The 18,807-nt window shown below is 44.2% G+C and overlaps 1 protein-coding gene across 4 annotated transcripts in view; it reads right to left on the reverse strand.

The window, feature by feature from the left end:
* bmp3 (bone morphogenetic protein 3) overlaps positions 1-18,807 on the reverse strand; it is a 38,519-nt gene that overhangs the window by 6,406 nt on the left and 13,306 nt on the right. The gene's annotated exons all lie outside the window — the stretch shown is intronic.

Genomic DNA, 18,807 nt, shown 5'->3' on the forward strand with positions numbered 1-18,807 from the left:
TTATTCAAACAATTTTAACGGCCCTCTTCATATTAGAATCCTTTTAAGATACAACGTTCTGAGCTGCTGTTTCACTTTTGGATATTAAATAAACGTAATTCTACATCAACATATGGGTTGATAAAATAATATGTTCCTAATGTTCTATTGATCTGCCCGATGTCATTGAAAATATAAATGTAATGAAGTTCTATATTTCAGTATATGTCAATTTTTCTGATCGTGACAGAATTTGATATTGAGAGCTGCTCAGTACATAATGATAATAACGATTCCAAACATGGCATTATAAATCAGTGGCACCATTGATTTTTTTCATCTGTATCTGCATGGCTCTTGAGCGAATGTCTTTACTTGCAGAAGCCTTTTTATCACGTACTCAGATTATTGAAGGTTGAAGCCTTACTTCTGAATATAGACAGCTGTTCATAACACTGTATAATAGCAGTGGACCTAATGGACCTCAAATACATGTGATTGCCCTTGTAACCTATGGCTGGAATACAGTTGTCTTTCTCACGAAGATCCAAACGTAAATCCAAGAAGGTTAAAGCCTGGGATAGATGGGGAAATGGAAGCAATTGATCGGGATAGTATGGATTTAGGAGGTGCCCTCCCGATCTTCCTAGGTTCCCAGGAACTTATTTCAGAAGGGGGGTACAGTTGATGTAGCGGTTAGTGCAATGCCTTTGCAGCGCCTGCAATCTGGACCAGAGGTTCGAATCCCACACTGTCTGTAAGGGGTTTGTACGTATTCCCCGTACATGTGTGGGTTTTCCCTGGGGGTTCAGGTTTCCTCCCACCATTCGAAACGTACCGGATATTGTAGGTTAAATGGATATAAATTGGGCGGCACGGACTCATGGGCCTATTAGGAACATAGGACGTAGGAACAGGAGTAGGCCAAAAATGGTCCATCGTGCCTGCTCCGCCATTCAATAAGATCATGGGTGATCTAATTTATGACCTAACTCCACCTACCTGCCTTCTCCCCATATCCCCTAATTCCTCTATCATGTAAAAATTTATCTAACCGAATTTTAAATATGTCTAATGAAGCAGCCTCAACCACTTCCCTGGTTAGAGAATTCCAAACATTCACTATTCTCTGGGAAAAACTATTTTTCCTCATCTCTTCCTAAATCTACTCCCCCAAATCTTGAGACTGTGTCCTCTCGTTTTAGTTTCCCTGCCAGCTCAAAAAACCTTCCTACATTTATCCTATCCATACCCTTCATAATCCTATATGTTTCTACAAGATCTCCTCTCATTCTTCTGAATTCGAGTGAATACAATCGTAGACGATTTAATCTTTCATCATGTCAACCCCTTCATCCCAGGGATCAACCTAGTAAACCTCCTCTGGGCCATCTCCAAAGCCAGTATATCCTTCCTCAAATATGGAAACCAGAACTGGACACAGTACTCCAGGTGCAGTCTCACCAGTACCTTATACAGTTGCAACATTACCTCCCTACTCCTGAATTCAATTGCTCTAGCGATGAAGGCCAACATTCCATTTGCCTTCTTAATAACCTGCTGCACCTGCAACCTAACTTTTTGCGATTCATGCACAAGCACTCCCAAGTCCCTCTGCACAACAGCATGCTGTAGTTTTTCACCCTTTAAATAATATTCAGCTCTTTTATTTTTCTTGCCAAAGTGGATAACCTCACACTTACTAACATTGTACTCCATCTGCCAGACCTTTGCCCACTCATCCAGCTTAACTATATCCCTCTGCAGACTCTCCACATCCTCATTACAATTTGCTCTTCCACTCAATTTGGTGTCATCTTCAAACTAGGCTGCACCACATTTTTTCCCCTCCTCCAAGTCATCAATGTTAATGATGAACAGTTGTGGGTCTAGCACCGACCCCTGCGGCACCCCTCTTACCACTCTCTGCCAACCTGAAAAACTCCCACTTATCCCGACTCTCTGCCTCCTGTCAGACAACCAATTTTCAATCCATGCCAATATACTTCCCCGGACTCCACTTTCCTGTAACTTACTGATAAGTCTCTTGTGCGGCACCTTATCAAACGCTTTCTGGAAATCCAAATATACAACATCAACCTGTTCCCCTCTATCCACTGCACCCATTATATCCTCAAAGAATCCTAACAAGTTTGTCAAACAAGATCTTCCCTTTCTAAAACCATGCTGCATCTGCCTGATTGAACCCTTAATTTCCAAAAATTTCACTATTTCATCGTTAATGACGGCTTCAAGCATTTTTCCAACTACAGACGTCAAGCTAATTGGCCGATAATTTCCAGTCTTCTGCCTATATCCCTTCTTAAAAAGTGGTGTGACATTTGCTGTCTTCCAGCCTGCCGGGACCTGCCCAGAATCCAAGGAATCTTGGTATATGACCACCGATGCATCAACTATAACTTCTGCCATTTCCTTCTGAAGCCTTGGATGCATACCATCAGGACCAGGTGATTTGTCTGGCTTTAGTCCCATTAGTTTCTCCATCACTACTTCCTTTGTAACAACTATTTTATCAAGGCCCTCCCCAACATTCGCATCCTTAACTCCGCACTTGGGCATGCTGGACATGTCTTCCACCGTGAAGACTGACACAAAATATTTGTTCAATGCCTCAGCCGTTTCCTCATTTTTTGCTACCAGTTTTCCTTTCTCATCCTCCAAGGGTCCTATGTTAACTCTGGCCACCCTCTTCCATTTTATATATTTATAAAATTTTTTGCTTTCTGTTTTTATATTTTGTGCCAATTTACTTTCATAATTCTTTTTCCCATTTCTTATTACCCGCTTTGTAACCCCTTGTTGTCTCTTAAAGTTATCCCAATCTTCCAGTTTCCCATTGCTCTTTGCAGCTTTGTACACCTGCGCCTTCAATTTTATACTCTCCTTTATTTCCTTTGTTAACCACGGTTGATTTTTCCCTCCCTTACTGCCCTTTTTCCTGAACGGAATATATTTTTGTTGAGCAGTACAAAATATTTCTTTGAAAATCTTCCACTGTTCTTCAATTGTTTCATCAATTAGCCTGTGCTCCCAGTCAACTCTGCCCAATTCCTCCCTAATCCTATGGTAGTCACCCCTGTTTAAGCATAATATATTAGTTTTAGATCTAACTATTTCCCCTTCCATCTGAATGAGAAATTCAATCATACTATGATCACTATTTCCCAGATGGTCTCTGACTATTACATCATTTACTCTACCTATCTCATTGCACAACACTAGATCCAGGAGAGCATTTTCTCTTGTTGGTTCCTTAACATGCTGCTAAAGAAAGCTATCGCGGATGCATTCTATAAAGTCCTCTTCCAGACTCTCACGACCAACATGATTTTTCCAATCTATGTGGAAGTTAAAGTCCCCCATGACTACTGCCGTATTATTATTACATGCCCCACTTATCTCTCTATTTATTTCCTGTGCCACTAAACTATTGTTATTTGGTGGGCAATAGATAACACCCACCAATAATTTTTTCCCTTTGTTATTCTTCATCTCTACCCAAATGGACTCAACACTATGCTGTTTAGATCTTATATCATTCCTCACTACTGCCTGGAGCTCATCTTTGATTAAGAGTGCAACTCCACCTCCCTTACCATCCTGTCGATCTCTTTGCACCACCTGATACCCTTGAAAGTTTAATTACCATTTAGGGTCACCTTGTAGCCATGTTTCCGTGATGGCTACCCAATCATAGGCATGGGTACCGATTTGCACCTCAAGTTCACTAACCTTATTTCTAATACTGCGGGCATTCAGATGAAGTGCCCTTATGCTCTTTGTCCTTTTAATATCTAGTGACTTCTGTAACCTTTTTTTTTAATTTTTCTGCCCACTATTTTTCTTTGTAATTTACTTAACACTATCATTGACCCGAAAACTCACTGCACCATCTGATTTTTTACTTTCTCCTCCCAACATTACTTTTCCTATTTTACTTTTCCTGGCCATTACTTTATCTTCCCTACCCTTTTTCCTATCACTCTGGTTCCTATACCCCTGCCAAATTAGTTTAAACCTTGCCCCACTGTTGTACCAAACATACTTGCCAAAATGTTGACACCTTTTGGATTTAGGTGCAACCTGTCCCTCTTGTAAAGATTATGCCTTCCCCAAAAGAGATCGCAATGATCCAAGAAGCCAAATCCTTGCCCTGTACACCAGCCCCTCAGCCACACGTTCATTTTCCTTATCCTTACATTCTTTTCATCACTTGCATTTGGAACAGGTAGTAATCCCAAGATCACCACCCTAGCATTCCTGTCTTTCAGCTTTCGTCCCAGCTCACTGTAATCCCTTTTCATTACCTCCTCCCTTTTCTTGTCAATGTCGTTTGTACCCACATGTACCAAGACATCAGGCTTATCATGCCATTTATCTAAAATCTTTTTAATTATAAAAATAGAGCCTTTTAGAACAGCCAGTGATGTAATTCTGAAATGTAATGGCTTATTGGCATGTCCATTTGATGATTTTTAACTTTAGACATACAAGCACAGCAACAGGCCCTTTCAGCCATGAGCCCATGCTGCCAAATTACACGTGATTAACTTACAACCCTCGGTATGTTTTTGAAGGGAGGGAGGAAACCGGAGTTCCCGGAGGAGACCCACACATACATGGGGAGAATGTGCAAACTCCTTACAGACAGCATGGGATTTGAACCCTGGTCCCAATCGCTGGCGCTGTAATGGCGTTGTGCTAACTGCTATGCCAACCGTGGCAATTTGTCTTCACAGATGAATATTCACAATTACAATGATAAAAAAATTTTTAGAAATATACATGGATAGAAAAACTTTAGCAAGGAATGGGCCAAATGCAGGTGACTGGGACGAGTTTAGGTATGTTACGAGCCCAGAGGACCCCAAAACCCAGCACCAATAGATATTCACCAAGACAAACAGTTACTTAAACAAAAGTTGCTTTTAATTATCTTTAAACATGAATACAGAATCACACTTTAACTTATCACTATTGGCTTAACCCCCTTCTAATTCTAAGCACAGGTGTATGTAATGAGTGTGTAAGTTCAGAAAAGTTCTTTGGTTCACAGTCCTATCTCACATCTCATTCCTCCAAGTTCACTGGTTGCAGGCAATTCTTATACTGTGCACAGAATTTAACATTTATAAAGTTTACCAGACTTTGGTGCTTGAAAGGTAAATGGTTACCACTCAGGAAGGTTCTTGTCGGTTTTCAGAGAGAGATTCGTCGTATGCTGGACACCCACAACTGATTCCTTTTTTTAATCAGCCACTTCAGTATTGCCAAAGAAACTTGCCCCCTCAGGGTTTTCCAGATGATAACCTCCTTCTTTCAGGTCACCACTGAGTTTCTTTTTGTTTCTCTTATTTCAAATGAAACATTAGGCAACCAGTTGTCTCTTCTTGCATGAACCACAAGGGCTTTGACCAGGCTGAACTAAGCACTCACAACCCATCTTCCAAATGGGATTTTCCACAAGCTTGCCAGCTTGTCCTGTTCCAGTCCCAGCTGCTGCTGCTGACTGTAAAACTGCAGAACAGAATTCCCTCTCTCTCTCTCTCAGAGAGAAAACCTGTTTGACTCTCTATGCTTGCAAAACCACTTAGAACAGCAAGTTCCACTCAAGTCTGTCTGTTGCTCTGACAAGTTTTTTCATCTGTTGCCTTTTTGTAAAGAACAATCCATTAGTGAAGTCTCTTGGGCACTCTCCAAAGCTTTTGCAAAGGCTCCAGTATTTTAAATAAGATCTGTTTGAAAGTGTTTGGATATGACCTACACTAAAAAAATCTGCCCAAATTTTTCTCCCAAAAACATATCTATATACAATATAAACTGTGGTGTTACACCACCAGCCTTCTGCAGGGGGCGACTTCTGTACCTGCAGAAGAGGACAGGGACAAAGCAACACCTGGCTGGCTGTCAATCAGCTGACCTGAATGGATCAAACCCCATCCAGTCAGCTGTCAATCACCCTCCGAGATATGCCAGATCCGGCCCTTCGAAGATGGTCTCAGAGCTTGCAACAGCACTCCTCACAGCCAGCTATGTGGAAGTTTATGTTGAAAAAAGCCTGAAGAACAGACTTCATGTTTTGTGTGTTTTCTTCTGTTTGATAGTGTACCACAATTTATTCGACATAAAATTTTAAAGCTGCTATGGAAAATATCCTGAGCGTCAGGAGCCTCGAAATCGACCCACACCACCCAGAAGCACAAACACGCTTTGAGATCTGGAAGCACACGGTCAAAGCAATCATCGAGGCACACGTCGACAACATCCTGGACTCTGACTGAAAAAGGCTCTTTTTACTCTGATCGAAGCCTTCCAGGCATTCAAAGACTGCACCAGGTACTTGGAAGTGATGAACACCCTTAAGACCATATATAAACCTCCCACGAATGTGATCTTCGCAAGGTACCTCCTAAGTATCCATGCCCAGCTGCCCGGGGAGACTAACCTTATACCACCTTTGAGGCGGACAGGCATCTGTACCAGTTCCGGTGTGCTCCATTTGGGGTCACGAATGTGTCTCCGTTTTCCAGCAGGAGATAGATTGTATGGTAGTCAAGCATAAGCTCAAGGTGATTTTCTCGTACCTGGATAATGTCACCATCTGGGGCCACGACCAGCAGGACCACAATGCCAACCTGGAGAAATTTCTCTGGATGGCCGAGGAGCTGAACCTCACTTACAACAAAGAGAAGTGCATGTTCATCAGCACCTGCCTTGCCATCCTAGGGTACATCGTGGCACATGGTGTCATTGGCCCAGATCCAGAATGGATGTGCCCATTAATGAAACTGCCCTTCCCCCCAACACTCAAAGGCTTATTCTCCTACAACTCACAGTGGGTGTCCTGCTTCTTGGACAAGGTCCGCCCACTGGCCCAGGCCACAACTTTTCCTCTCCCACCTGAGTCGTAGGCAACCTTCGTGCGCATAAGCCAGGATATCGCAGACGTCATGATACATGCCGTGGATGAAGACTCCCCTTTCCAGGTGGAGAGTGATGCCTCCGATGTAGACCTTGCTGCTACCTTCAACCAAGTGGGGCACCCGGTCGCCTTCTTCTCCAAGACCCTCCACGGCTCTGAGCTAGGGCACTCTGACATTGGAAAGGAAGCCCAGGTGATCATGGAAGCAGTCCATCACTGGCACCACTACCTGGCCGGCAGAAGGTTCACCCTCCTCACCGACCAGTGGGCAGTGGCCTTCATGTTCAACATCACCCACAAAGGCAAGATCAAAAACGATAAGATCTTGGGCTGGATAGTCGACCTGTCAACGTACAGCTACAATATCCAGTATCATCCCGGGAAGTTTAATGACTCCCCCAACACCCTCTTCCAGACCTGCGCGTTGCTCCGTGATGACCAGCTGCAGGAACTGCACGAGTCCCTCTGCCACCCGGACGTCACCCGCTTATACCCGTTCATCAAGTCCCGGAACCTCCCGTATACCATCAGGGATGTCAGGACCATTTCCGAGGCGTGCTGGGTCTGCGCAGAATGTAAACCTTGCTTCTTCCGCCCGCCCCAGGCTCATGTCAGAAAGGCCATTCAGCCCTTCAAGCGCCTCAGCATAGACTTTAAGGGGCCCCTGCCTTCCAGGTATCAGAAGGTCTATTTCCTCGTGGTCATAGACGAGTATTCCCACTTCCCTTTTACCATCCCTTGCCCAGACACCTCCATGGCCACCATCATCAGGACACTGACACAGATCTTCACCATGTTTGGCTACCCCGCATTTATCCTCAGTGACCTGGGGTCTAGCTTCATGAGTGAGGAACTGCACCAGTACCCGACATCAAGGGACATTACGATTAGGTGGACTATTAGTTACAACCAAAGAGGTAATAGGCAAATGGAACGCGAAATCTGGGAAATCTGGAAGGCAGTCCTCCTGGCCCTTAAGTCAAAGGGGTGCTCCGTAGAATACGGGCAGGATGCTCTCCCCGAGGTCACTCCTGAGCACGGCTACCAATAAGACCCCTCACGAAAGCCTGTTTTCGTTCCCCAGGAGATCGGCGTCAGGAACTTCACTCCCAGCATGGCTCTCGTCCCCGGGACCGGTGCTCCTGCATAGACATGTGCGGGCACACAAGGCCAAACCCCTGGTCGACCAGGTATTCCTCCTACACGCGAACCACAACTACGCCTTCGTTAGGTGCAGCAGTGGCAGGGAGGACACCGTCTCAACCAGGGACCTGGCACCAGCAGGAGCACCCACCACAGCATAGTACCCTCCAACTCAAGACTATGCCGGCCTGACCCACCCCCCTACCCCTGACCCCGGACAGCTATGGGGCACTGAAGATCTCGTTGGGCATCAAGGACTCACTACAACCATAGGGAACAAGCCCACCCACCCCGCCCATCTGATGTGTCACACACACCTCAACCCTGGCCCCCTCCCCAGTCACCCCTCTATGCTGCACCATGCTAGCTGCTCTGGCCCCCACCCCCAGCCCCTGCATACCCACACTGACCAGTCGCCAGACCATCTAAACCTGTAAATAACGTGTATATGTTTTTGGGCTCTGGGTAGACCACGGACTACAACCTTCCCCCCGGGTCAATTTTAAAGAAGGGGGGTGAATGTGGTGGTACACCACTGATGTACCTGCAGAAGAGCACGGAGGACAAGACAACATCTGGCTGGCTGTCAATCAGCTGGCCTGAATGGACCAAGCGCCACCCTGCCAGCTGTCAATTACCCTCCAGGACATAAGCCAGATCCGGCCCTTCGAAGTCAGTCTCAGAGCTTGCAACAGCACTCCTCACAGCCAGCTCTGTGGAAGTTTATGTCGAATAAAGCCAGTAGAACAGACTTTATGTTTTGTGAGTTTGCTTCTGTTTGATAGCTCACCACACAAACACAACATTATCTGTCACAGGTAGACAAGGGCGAAAGGCCTTTATCTGCGCTGTACTTCGCTATGACTCTAATGTTGACTGAGGACATCAGAGATGGCTCATTTTTTTTCCAAATAAAGTATATCATATATTTTATATCTAGCCTAAGTTTAATAGCTCATCAGATGGAAAATAATTTTTCAATCTTCCAATGGATGTTTGCACTCACGGGTAGGCATAACCACTCAGAAGCAGAATGTTGGTAATGCCATGTTGAAATATACATCTTACCTATAAAATCTCTCTTAATGATGTTCAGTGTATGGATTGCAATGATTCCATAAACATTATGAACAGTTCCCATTCCTGAACACAAACGGCATCGTGAAGAAAGCACGTCAACACCTCTACTTACTCAGGACTTTGCGTATGTTTGGTATAACATCGCAAATTTACGTCCTGGATCCAATAATAAAATTAAAAATGCTTGGGAGCTGGAATTTGAGCAACTGCTTTCTGATGATTTCTGGGAAAGAATTTTTCAACTTGTCAATACTTCTTCAATTTGTGCCCATCGCTCTTTGATTCCTAATACAAGTCCTATTTGTGATAGGTGTAAATCCAAAGAGCCCACTTTGATTCATATGTTTTGGTCCTGGACACAGTGAGATAATTTATGGCAGGGAGTTTTTAAATCTTTAGCTAAAGTGTTGGGCTTAGATTTACAGCCAGACTTATTAGGGGATCACATTATTGGGATCAGACTTTGCACCTCCTTCAGCCCAAAGAATATAAACTTCTTCAACGTTAACAGCAAGGAGAGCTAGATTACGGAAATGGAAAGATTGCAATCCGCCTACTGTTTTTCAATGGTCATGCTTAGATTTTTAAAAAATTAGAAGTCGGACGTTTGATACGACCTTTAACTTTGAAAAAACCTGGCAATCATTTATTCAATATCTTCATACGACTCAAACTAATAAACAAAATTGAACCACTTCTAGTTTGTTTTTTTTTCCCCCAAGTGAGTTGTATTTACTCAGGAATAATCTCCTTTCTTCTAACTTTGAAATTATTCTCAAAATCGATTGACCAGTTGTTTCTGGTTTGGTTTTTTTAAAATCTTTTTCTTCCATCGGAGTTAGATTTTATTTTGATTTATATCACGATATAACCTATCACAGCACAGAACAGGCAAGTTCGGCCCTACTAGTCCATGCCGTAACAAATTCCCACCCTCCTAGTCCCACTGACCAGCACCCGCTCCATACCCCTCTAGTCCCCTCCTATCCATGTAACGATTCAGTCTTTCCTTAAATGTAACCAATGATCCCGCCTCAACCACGTCTGCCGGAAGCTCATTCCACATCCCCACCACCCTCTGCGTAAAGAAATTTCCCCTCATGTTCCCCTTATAATTTTCCCCCTTCAATCTTAAACCATGCCCTCTAGCTTGAATCTCCCCCACTCTTAATTGAAAAAGCCTATCCACATTTACTCTGTCTGTCCCTTTTAAAATCTTAAACACCTCTATCAAGTCCCCTCTCAATCTTCTACGCTCCAGAGAAAAAAGCCGCAGTCTGCACAACCTTTCCCTGTAACTCAGACCCTGAAATCCTGTCAACATTCTCGTGAACCTTCTCTGCACTCTCTCTATTTTGTTTATATGTTTCCTATAATTTGGTAACCAAAACTGTACACAGTACTCCAAATTTGGCCTCACCAATGCCTTGTACAATCTCATCATAACCTCCCTACTCTTGAATTCAATACTCCGATTTATGAAGGCCAACATTCCAAATGCCTTCTTCACCACACCATCTACCTGAGTATCAGCCTTGAGGGTACTATTTACCACAACTCCTAAATCCCTTTGTTGTACTGCACATCTCAATAGCCTACCATTTTAATGCATATGACCTATTTAGATTTGCCTTTCCAAAATGTAACCCCTCACACTTATTAAATTCCATCAGCCATTTCTCAGCACACACCTCCAGTCTTCCTAAATCACCTTTTAATCTACGGTAATCTTCCTCACTGTCCACAACACCACCAATCTTTGTATCATCCGCAAACTTGCTTATCCAATTCTCCACCCCTACTTCCAGATCGTTAATATATATAAGAAACAGTAGTGGACCCAGGACCGATCCCTTAGGAACTCCACTAGTCACCGGCCTCCAATTGGACAAACAATTTTCTACCACTACTCTCTGACACCTCCCATCCAACCATTGCTGAATCTATTTCACTACCTCCTTATTTATACCTAATGCCTCCATTTTTTTTCCTAACCTCCTGTGGGGAACTTTGTCAAAAGCTTTACTAAAGTCTAAATAGACAACATCCACAGCTTTCCCTTCATCAACCTTTTTTGTAACCCACTCGAAAAACTCAATCAGGTTTGTCAAGCATGATCTACCCCTGACAAAACCATGCTGATTACTCCCTATCAATCCCTGTACCTCCAAATATTTATAAATACCATCCCTCAGAACACTTTCCATCAACTTACCCACCACAGACGTCAGACTCACGGGCCTATAATTCCCAGGTTTACGTTTGGACCCTTTCTGAAACAGCAGAACAACATGCGCCACCCTTCAATCCCTTGGCACTACCCCTGTGACCAATGACATCCTAAATATCTCTGTTAATGGCACCACTATCTGTCCACAAGCCTCCCTGAGTGTCCTTGGGAATATTTTGTCCGGTCCTGGAGATTTATCCACCTTTATCTTTTTCAACACAGCCATCACTACCTCCTCGGTTATCCTTATATGCTTCATGACCTCCCCACTATTTTTCTTTACTTCAACTGGTTCAATATTTTTTTCCCTAGTGAAATCAAAGAAATCATTCAAAATTTCCCCCATTTCCTCTGACTTCTCACTCAGCCTACCTTCGCTATCTACAAGGGGTCCAATTTTATCCCTCACTAATCTTTTACTTTTAATATACCTATAGAAACCCTTTGGATTTATTTTTACTCTGTCTGCCAAAGCCTCTTCATGCCTTTTTTTGGCCTTTCTAATTTCTTTCTTAAGATTCCTTCTACACTCCTTGTAGTCCTCCTTCAAACTCTCAGCTCCCTGCTCTTTATACCTCTTGTACACCTCCCTTTTTCTCCTAACCAAATTTCCAATATTCCTCGAAAACCAAGCTTCCCTATGACTTCCAGCCTTTCCTTTGATCCTCACTGGGACATATCTACTCTGTACCCTCAAAAGTTCTTTTTTGAATATCCTCCATTTTTCATTTACATCCTTACCTGAAAATATCCTGTCCCACTCAATACTCCCCATATCCCTTAATTTATGCATTAACTTTCGATTTCCTTACTCAATGTAACTTTCAATATATGGGAATGTTGAATTAATTTGAAAGTACTTGATCGTTATATTCAAGGACAATATATATTACTTTTCACATTTTCTGTCTATTTTTTTGTGGAAAATTAATAAAAAGATTAAGAAAGAAAGATTTCGGAAACCCTGGTAAAATTCTTCAGGTATGTGGTGGGAAGTGTGCTGAACGGCTGCTTCGTGGTCTGGTGTGGGGACACCATTACCCCTGCAGTGAACTGGGATTCACTGGTAGGGTGTTGTGCTGATGGCTGGCCCCGCCCCCATCTGCTCACATATAACCCTGGTTTCCCACCTAAACCCAGAATTCTTCCGAAGACCACTGTGAGACCCTACCCATTGTGACAAGCTAATAAAAGTGTTTGTTCTCCCTCCATTCGTGAGAGCTTTTATTCACGCTACAACCCCTGAGAGTAAAGCCTTCCAAAAGGTGGTGGACGCAGCTCAGGACTTCACAGGTAGAGCCTTTTCCACCATGGAGAGCATCCACAGGGCACACTGCGTTGGAGAGCAGCAGCCACCATCAAGAATTCACGCCACCCAGCACATACTCCGTTTTCACTGCCACAAGACTCATACCACCAGGATCATGAACAGCTGCTACCCCTCCACATCAGACTCCTCAACAACAAACTCAATCAGGGACTTATTTAAGGACTCTTACTTGTGCACCTTTGGCGTGGTACACCACCGGCCTACTGGAGGGAGCAACATCTGTACCTGCAGGAGTTTACCACTAGCCTACTGCAGGGGGAAACATCTGTACTTGCAGGAGTGTAAGGGGACAGGACAACACCTGGCCGGCTGTCAATCAGTTGGCCTGAAAGGATCAAGCCCCACCCGATCGGGTGTCAATCACCCTCCGGGATATAATCCTGCGCCACCCTAGAGTTACTGCAGCTACAACCAGCCTGGCTCTGTGGAAGTCTTTGTGGATTAAAGCCTGTTGTACTGTCTTTCCTTGTGTGTGTCTGATTCTGGCTAACAGTGCACCACAACCTTCTTGGTTATGTTATGCACTGAAATTTTTATGCCCAACTTTCCAGGATGATCATTAAAGCGCAGGGCAAATTTCAGATGAAATATTAAACAGAGGCTTCCACTCTCTGCTTTGGATTAAGGAGCTCATGATGCTAGTTAAACTAGAAAAAAGGCGGTTAGTGCAATACTACTACAGTGCCAGCAACATGGGTTGAAATCCAGCGCTGTCTGTTGGGAGTTTGAATGTTCTTCCATGTCCGCGGGGGTTTCCTCTGCATGCTTCAGTTTTTTCACACGTTCCAAAATCATATGGATTAGTAGGCTGGTCACATGGTTATAATTCGATGGCAAAGGCACATGGGCTGCAAGGGCCTGTTAATTTGCAGTATCTCTATATTAAAAAGTATATTTTACAACTGATTCCTTCTTCAATTTCCAGGCCAAAAATTGACTTTATTTTTCTCACTGTGTGTACAGTCCTGCAATTTGCAAAATGGTCACTGTGTTTGTTAAGTGATTCTAAATGATGTGCCTGAGTTATATCTTAGAAGCGAAGCGAACATTTAACTTGGTGTGGTAATATGACCACTACACCGGCTGCAGTCCTACCAACCTACTGCAGGGGCAACCATCTGGGAGGCTGGCCCCCACCTGCCGGCTGTCAATCATTGGTGCTTATAAAGACTTGAGCCGGCCCCTTCGGGGACAGTCAGACATATGAGGCCAGGAGTGTAGTGAGGCCTGATGTGTACGTTTAAGCTAATTAAAGCTTGTGTACAGTCTGTGGACTTTGCGTCAGAATTATTTGAACAGCAGTACTAACAGTTTAATTAACTTAAAATTAATGGGGAAGTTCCTCACCATCGAGAGGCTGGATATTGGCCCTCAACACCCCCGGATGCTCCGGCATACTTCGAGATCTGGTAGCATGCAATTGATGTGTTTATCGACACACAGGCTGAGGTCATCAACACTAACCAGAATAAACTCATGGTACTTCGCACCAAGCTGGACTCACGTGCATTCCAGGCTATCCGAGACTGCACGGATTCCAAACCAGTGATGGTTCTCCTGGAAGGCATATACCGGCCCCTGACAAACATACTCTACGCCCAGTACCTGATCAGCATCAGGGTACAGCAGCCAGGTGAGACAGCAGGCGAGAACTAGCATGCCCATGCACGATCGAAGCTGGGATAATGGCTAGGGAGATGGAGTGACTCATCCGAGATGCCTGCGTGCGAGGGTTGCGGTCGAGAGCGACTCGACAGAGACTGTTGGAGGAGAATAATGTCTCCCTTACCAGGATCATGGAGGTGGTCCGCTCCCTAGAAGCTGCAGCTCACCACACAGAGGTCTTCGATGCTCACCGAAAACTCTCATAGACCTCTACTAGTGGACTGTGGAGAGCATTCTGACTGGTTGCATCACTGTCTGGTATGGAGGCGCCAATGTTCAGGACAAGAATAAACTCCAGAGGGGTGTTAACTCAGCCTGTGACATCACAGGCACCAGATCATTCCATTGTGGATATCTACATGAGGCAGTGTCTTAAAAAAGCAGCCTCTATCCTCAAAGACCCTCCATCACCACCCAGGCCATGCTCTCTGCACTCTGCCACCATCGGGATAAAGGTTCGGGAGCCTAAAGACGAGCACTCAATGGCACAAGGACAGCTTCTTCCCCGCTGCCATCAGATTCCTGAATAATCCATGAACCAAAGACATTGCCTTACTTTTCATGCATTTTTTTAATATAGCAATGTTGTAAGATAGTTATAATATGACTGTTTCCACTGTGATGCTGCCACAAAACACCGAATATCATGACAATAAAGTCTGATTCTGATTCAGAAGCTAGAATCATTTCCCCCTCTCTACACTAGATGGTGGTGTTGAGCTATTAATAATGAATTGGTAGCTCTATTCTGAAATATCGTCAGGTGTTGGTCAGACAGTTACCAACAACAATGAATTATATTCCAGATGTATTTGTCCTGGAATGAAATGCAAATTGTGTAAACAGAGAAATATGCTAAAACATTTTTAAGCAGTGAAAGAAGTAAACAAAAGGATCTATAGACTAGCCAACACTATGAAGTTCACGAGGCATGCTACAAATCGCAGCATTAAGATTAAAAAAATATTCAGAGAGTTATTCATAATTAAAGTTAAAATTAAAATGGCAGCTAGTTTTCAATTATGACAGAGAAACAAAAATCTTTGCCCAACTTTTTGTGAAGAAAGTTTCAACTTCCTCAGATTTATCCACATCCTTTAGAAATCTCAGTACAGAAACCATTCAGAAATATACTGTAGATACGTAATATCCGCAAATACTTGGGCACTATATTTGGGGCAGATGGATGAAAATGGAGCTACAATGAGGTTCTCGTCTCCATTTTATATTAATTGGAGCTTATACATGATTAGGTCCATGAACAGGGATTCATCTGTTTTGCTTAGAATGTCAACGAAAGTTTGGGATGTCTTCCCAAGCTCTGACTAATCCCCACTGTGGTGTGAGCAAAGGAATCTGTGCTTGTATAAGAGCAGGCTGGATGTTGTGCAACAAGTGACCCAATTCTCAACACTGGAGAGCCTTTCCAACATCCACAAGGCACAGGTTAGGAACGTGATGGAATATGCTCCGCTTGACTGGATGTGTACGGCTCCAACAATTCCCCAGCAGTTGCACAGTATCTGGAACAAAGCAGCCTGCTTAATTGATGCTTTGTTCCTCAGCATAAGCATTAATTCCCTGCCTTAGTGTGCTATCAATAAAAATAAGAACATAAAAAACTGAAGTAACAGTGGGAAATTCAAACTTCTGCGCCAAAAAGATTGAAGTGGATCTTTTACCTCAGTGCCATTTCTCGGTGGAATCCCTGTATAATCCTTTTATTTCCTTTATGTTCTAAAATCTGTCTTTAATATGTAACTTGGCCCCCACTCTCCTCTCAGCTAGAGAATTCCTAATATTCACTGCAGTCTGTATACAGAAACGTTTTGCTCAGTTTAATTGAACCACCTTTCATTTTGATATTGTGGCCCTATGTTCCATATTTCACAGCCAAGAAACATTATTTCTGCACCCACACTGTTAAACCCATTCAGAAGAGTGAGGGCATCTCCTATTCTCTTGAATCTCCAGACCATCACTTAATCTCATCAGACAAACCCTCCTTCGATGCCCTCCCTCTGCCACAAATATACCATTCTTTCTGTAAGAAGAAACACCTGTACACATTATTCCAGGTGCATCTTACCAGGGTCACTTGTATCATTGCACTGACACATACATTCTGTTATTATTGAATCCTTCTGCTAAACTGAACAACAGTCCATTTGCCTTCCTTAAATCTTGTTAACTTTCAGTGGATGTGTGACAACATCATACACATTTCAATGTTATACCATTTGTTTTTCCACAAAAATGAATGAATCAACATTTTTCCATGAGGTATTCAATTTGCCAGGTCCTTGCCATTTTAGGTAGCCTCTGCACCCTACTCATTACCTATACTGCTACTGGATTTGTATCATTAGCAAGCTTGGGTAAATTATAATCACATCAAACAATTGGGACCCAATAATGATCACTGTGGCACCCTAATAACAATAACTCCATCCCTAGAAACTTTCTATTTATCCCAACTCTGTTTTCTGTCTGTTAACTATACAGGCGCTTGTCATTTTATCGGAGATCCTTCTCGGTATTTGGATTATTCCGGATTATGGAATTAAAATGGCCGCGGTACAGATTCACGCAAAACTTAAGACCTTTTTAATGGAGCGACGTCACATTGAAGCCAGCTCAATGAGTAATGGCTGCCTTCGTTACCCATAATCCCTCAGGCAGCTGGAACCACTCTGGAAAACGCAGAGCAATTCCAGCTGCATGGAGGGGGGGGGGTGTTTATAGGTTACAAAGAGGGCCATTGTTCCTACATTAAAACAAAAAGAGGTTCACTCCACTGGGCTCCTCACCCTTGCCTGCCTCCTTCCGGACCGTCTCGGCTGGGTTGCTTTCAACATCTGGTCCCTTTCCACCGGCTCGGCTGCCAGGCGGGTGGGGAGGGGGCTTTCCATCACCTGTTCCTCCCTCGGGCCCGGCTCTTGCTGCTGCTCGGGCTCAGCGCCCCCTGGCATCCCCTTGGCTTCTCTCCCTCCTGGACCTCCTTCTCCTCGGAGCCGCCTCGCTTCTCTCCTCCTTCCTCCCAGGGTGTGGAGGTCAGCACCCGGGGTCCCCTTACCCTCTGATCCCCAGCGGCTCGGTGGGCTCCGACTCAGCTCGCCCTCACTGGGCCTCCATGCCTTTCAAGCTGTGTTCTCTCCTCACCCTCTCCCTGCTCGCCCACCCTAGCTACATTCACTCCTCACTCTCTTCCAGCTCACCACCTGAGCTGCGTTCTCTCCTTACCCTCTCCCTGCTCGCCCACCCTAGCTACATTTTCTCCTCACTCTCTTCCAGCTCACCACCTCCTTTGCTCTCGCTCAAACACCTGAAAATATATTGTACATGCAGTAAAAAAATGTTCAGTTTTCTTTTTTCTGAATCAACGACAAAGGGATAAGGACCTGTACCTCAATCCTTGCCAGTGTACACACTGCAATCCCACATGTTCTAATTCAGTATGACATTACTAAAGACCTTCAGCATATCCAAGAGCACAATGTCTACTTGTTCCTGCAGACTAGTGGTTGAAGTAAAAATACAACGCTAGAGAAACTCAGCTGGTCAAACAGGGTTATGCAGCAAAGATAAAGATACATAGCCAACATTTCAGGCTTGAGCCCTGGACCAGGGGAAAAAAAATTGGAGTCGAGGTAAGATGATGGTAGTTCAGTGAGGCAGGCATATGTGGAAACAATGGGTCTATCTGGATAATTGGGTTTATATTTCATAGGTTTGATGGGCAAGAATAAGGTACATAAACTCAATTATCCGGGTAGACCCAATTGTTTCCACATGTTTGTGCCTCACCGATCTACTAACATCCTACCTCAACTCCACCTTTTCTCCCCTGGTCCAATCATTCCCTACCTACATACATGATACCTTACATGTCCTCCATCTCTTCAAAGACTTCCAATTCCGAGAATTTGAGCGCCTCAATTTCACTGTAGACGTCCAATCCCCTTGCATCTCCATCCCCCAGACAGAGGGTCTCAAAACTGTTTGTTTCTTTTCAAGAGACCTAACCAGCCCCCCCTCCACCACCACCCTCCTCCTCCTGGCAGAACTTGTTCTCCCTTTTAATAACTTCCCCTTGGACTCATCCCGCTTTCTTTAAATTAAGGGAGAAGCCATGGGTACCCGCATGGGTCCCAGCTACACCCACCTGTTTGTGGACTTTGTGGACCAATCCTACTTAGGCAAGGCCCGTCAACTCTTCCTTCGCTATATTGATGACTACATCGGGGCTGCCTCATACACCCGTGATAAGTTTGTCAACTTCATTCATTTCGCTGCCAATTTCCACCCCAATCTCAAACTCACCTGGTTGACATTCTATTTTCTTGATCTCTCCATCTCCATCTCAGGACACAAGCTTTCCACCGACATACTTTACAAACCCATCATCACCCACAGCTACCTCGACCACCCTGTGTG

The sequence above is a fragment of the Narcine bancroftii genome, chromosome 3 (genome assembly GCF_036971445.1).
Source record: "Narcine bancroftii isolate sNarBan1 chromosome 3, sNarBan1.hap1, whole genome shotgun sequence".
Lineage (NCBI taxonomy): Eukaryota > Metazoa > Chordata > Chondrichthyes > Torpediniformes > Narcinidae > Narcine > Narcine bancroftii.